Source organism: Saimiri boliviensis, chromosome 16, assembly GCF_048565385.1.
Source record: "Saimiri boliviensis isolate mSaiBol1 chromosome 16, mSaiBol1.pri, whole genome shotgun sequence".
Lineage (NCBI taxonomy): Eukaryota > Metazoa > Chordata > Mammalia > Primates > Cebidae > Saimiri > Saimiri boliviensis.
The window spans coordinates 32,444,167-32,448,548 of record NC_133464.1 but is presented as its reverse complement, the minus strand read 5'-3'; the positions used below and the strand labels follow the sequence as shown (position 1 = coordinate 32,448,548).

At 40.1% G+C, this 4,382-nt stretch overlaps 1 pseudogene; it reads right to left on the bottom strand.

The window, feature by feature from the left end:
* Positions 1–515: 515 nt before the first annotated feature.
* Positions 516–920, bottom strand: LOC101049171 (interferon-induced transmembrane protein 3 pseudogene; annotated as a pseudogene).
* Between the last annotated feature and the right edge of the window lie 3,462 nt (positions 921–4,382).

Sequence of the window (4,382 nt, the reverse complement as noted above, 5' to 3'; positions counted from 1 at the left end):
TCCTCAACTCTCTGCCACCTACTTTTTTCTCATGTTAGAAAGAACTTCCTATTCCCTCCTTTGAAACATCTTTAGGCTCCTCCTCAGCGTGTCCCAGGACAGTTTTACAGCTCTGTATGGAATGCAGATGGATGACTGCCTGTTTCCATTTCATGCTTTGGATTTACAGGTGCAGGTTATATAGCTTCTTAGTTACTGAAACTGAAAAACATTTCTAAAGCTTGCGGCATGTCAAGCCCTGTGATTTTGAATAAGATTGGATTTTACAGTCTGTTATGTGGCTTTAATAATTCTTGTGCTGAGAAAATTATTTTTTTTAATTTTTATTTATTTATTTATTTATTTATTTATTTTTTCCAGGAGCACGTGCACTTTATTTAACGCCACTGCAGAAAAGTGTGTGAGGGTAAAGGGCAGATACAGGATGGGCTGGGGCAGGGTGAGGGATGGAAACCGGATACCAGGGAGACAGACAGGTCACGGGCAGAGCCCCTGGCCCGGTGATTCCTCTGGATCTACTGATAGGCTTGCAGAATCAGGATTGGGATGATGATCATCAGAATGATCATGATGATGCCCAAAATCAGGGCCCAGATGTTCAGGCACTTGGCAGTGGAGGCGTAGGCCTGGGCCCCGGTCAGGTCGCCAACCATCTTCCTGTCCCTAGACTTCACGGAGTAGGCGTAGGCTATGAAGCCCAGGCAGCAGGAGTTCATGAAGAGGGTGTTGAACAGGGACCAGACGACGTGGTCGGGCACGGAGGTCTCGCTTCGGATGTGGATCACGGTGGATGTCGGGGGTACAAGGTTGTGGGGCACCCCCAGCGCAGCCACCTCATGCTCCTCCTTCAGTATCTCATAGTTCGGGGGATGGTGGGTGTTGGCGGGAGTGAAGAAGGTTTGGACAGTGTGGTTCATGGTGTCCGGGAAGACGGGCCGTGGTGGGGTTGCAGGGATGCTTCTCCGAGAAAATTATTAAAATAAAGCAACACACAACAAGACACCTGCTCTGTGTGAAATGTCTTCTGCATCTTATTTGAAATTAAAGTTTGGATTGGGAAGGTGAAATTGCCTTAAGTATAAATTGTCATGAAAATATTAATTCCTATATTGTTATTTTTCTTATGATTTAGGAATATCATGGTATCTAGTACTTCAGGAATGGGCACTCTATCATTAAGTGCTGCTATCATTTAAACTACGCTGCTTCTCAGGCATGGGTTTTATGGCTTGACGCTGGAGGGATTGTTTTATGGCTGATGTGGTAAATCACTTTGATGCAAGATGGTTTTTAAAGGCTCTAGGAAATTTTCTTTCAGGTTCCTGGGTAGCTCTATATCTTGCCACTTGCCCTGGTTTGGTAATGAATACCACTTATTCAGATGAAAAGTTCTGAGCAGGCAAAATCGTCATTTTCTACCTTTGCCCAGTTTTTTTCTCACCATAAAATAAGCTCCACTGATCTCTTTCTGTTCACTTATATTCATTATTGATCTGCTGGACCAAATTTGCAAAATTGAATGTTAAGCCCTTGGCACTGGCCAATGGCTTGTATATTTTTAAAAGTACACAGTGGCTTAAGATGTTTATAACGGATCATTCATGTGTTGGAGGGTGAATGTATGCTCAATTTTCTACGTAAAAAGTTACAAAAATAATTGTCTTAAAAAGATGCACTCTCTAAGGTATCTAGTAACTAATAGGATTCCACAAAAATGCTCTCAAAGGAGATTGAAGTTACCATTATCCTGTTTGATTGTAAAATTATATAATCCCACATGTTTTGAATTGATAAGGACTTTAAAGCTCATGTAATTACACTCTCACCTTTCAAGTGAGGAAGTGGAGTTTAAGATAATGAAACTAGCCTACAACCACACCCACACATCCTGGTGGCCAAGTGAGGCCCAGACCCCAATCATGTGTATCCCAGCTCCATGCTTTCCCCACTGTGTGACCAGCATGACAAGTGTCTCCTGATCAGAAAACCAGAGCACTTCAGAGAGTGGTTAGTTGTCTGACACTATAGGTGATATGTGAGCCAGCTGCCTGGCATATGCTTTGTGTTCCTTAGAGAAAATTTCAGAAGTTCAACTGTTTATAGACACAGGGCACATTTCTGGATGCATAGGTCATTCGGAAACGGCAAAGATGCTCTTCAGGGTCACAGATCTGGCTTCAACACCTGCAATTTGTGCAGGTGACAAGTGGATCTTTGATGAAAGGTAGACATTTATGGGAAAGGAAGAATGTAAATTGTTCACCATGCAAATATTTACCTGATTTGTCTTTCCTTAGTGAGGGAAGTATTTTAAGCAGGATCACTTGCTTCTGTGGTGTGAATTCCCTTGTAGACCAATCAGTCTTTCCTGCTTTCTTTAAAATACTGCATGATATTATGACTGAGATGCCAGTATGTTCAATTCTGCAGTAAATGATTATCTTGACTATGTGACTAAAGAGATGTTCGTGGAAGAAAACTGGGATGGCTTTAGAAAGAATTTTGTGAAAAGACTTAAAAAAAATGATACACTCAAGTTTTGCCTCTAATTCTCAAAGATGACACCCATATAGGTATCCAGAAGATACCTCTACTATGAGTCTACAGTCCTCCTATTAAGCTGAAGAGTCATTTTAACCATGAAATTGCAAAAATTTTAAGTGTAGAGTTTGTTTAAAATTATACAATTGTCAGAACTCTAAAGACTCAAGTTCTAGTTAAGAAATGACATAGAAGTTTTCATAACCCTTTTGTATAAAGCAGATACATAAGCAAATATTTAGCTCTAAAATAATATTTAGGTTGGTTTTCCCTCTTTGGATCCCACTGGGTAGAACAAAATATACTGTCATGCTATACAAGAAAGAAATATATACAAATATATTTTTTCTTGGTGTTATGGCCATGTGAACTTCAGGAAGGGGAGTTTTGATTCATGACCACTAGCTGGAGTACTGTTTCTGTGGCACCATCTGCAAGACATCAAAATACAATAGTGTTTTCTGGGATTAAATCTACAGAGCAGATTGTAAAGGCTGCTTCTGTAGGATGAATTTCTTAGAAAACTTCTTAAATATTTTGTGGAACTGAATCAATGATACTCCACTCCACTGCAAGAGATTCGAGGATGACTCAAAGGTTGGAAATTAGGTGCAATAATAATTTTTCTGAGGATTGCTCAGGCACATGCAAATGAACAAGGGCACTTCAGGAGTACTTTCTGGCTCCTATCTCTGTTTTTGCTCCTATCTCTGTAATGCATTTCCAGGATCAAAGCCTTCCATCCTAATTCCTTCTAGAGTCCCTGAATACAGAATCATTAGTAATTTCCCAGAGCAATTTAATATGATAGAATTCACTTCTAGAAGAGAAGGGAGGAAAGAAGAGGAAGGAATATGTAAGAGAAATCATGCTGCTCAAAGAAAAATAGTGTTGAGCTTTCCAGTAAAATCCCATTGAAATGAAAATGTGCTCCTTGAATTCAGTTAAAATAGTTTGGTGGTTATAAGCAGATTATTTGGCCAAGTGCAGTGGCTCGTGTTTCTAATTCCAGCACTTTGGTAGGCTGAGGTGGGTGAATCACTTCAGCTCAGGAGTTTGAGACCAGCCTGGGCAACATAGTGAGACCCCAGTTTCAAAATAACAAGTAAAATTTAAAAAAAGAGAGATACATATATTTATACACACACACACACACACACACACACACACACACTATAGTAACAGAATATTCAAACAGGTATTATTACCTGTTTGTCCTTAGTCCATTGTTCAGCCACCTTATACCTCAGTTTTCTGATCTATAATCTGGGAAATATCGAAGTCTCTCTTACAGGGCTATTATCAGGATCAAATGAGACAAAGTACTTAGTTCAAAGCATGTTTACAGGCTTGGAGCAGTGGCTTACACCTGTAATCTCAACACTTTGGGAGGCTGAGACAGGCAGATTGTTTGAGTCCAGGAGTTTGAGACCAGCCAGGACAATATAGTGAGACCTTGTCTCCACAAAAAGAAAATTAAATTCACCGGATGTGGTGATGCACACCTGTCGTCCTGACTACTCAGGAGGCTGAGATGGGAAGATGGCTTGAGCCCCTCAAGGAGTCAGAGTTTGCAGTGAGCTGACACTGGACCACTGCACTGCAATCTGGATGATAGAATGAGACCCTTTCTCAAAAACAAAACTAAACAAAGCACATTTACATTAGCTCCTGGACTTTGTAAAAGTTAAGTAACTAGTAGCTATATTATTGTTAATATTCTTACTACCAGTATTAGTCCTACCACCACTGTGAGATTATCCAGTACATGGCTATTTATGTAAACCACGGGAATTCTTAGCTATTCATTCAATAAAAATTTTTTGGAAACATTATGTGTT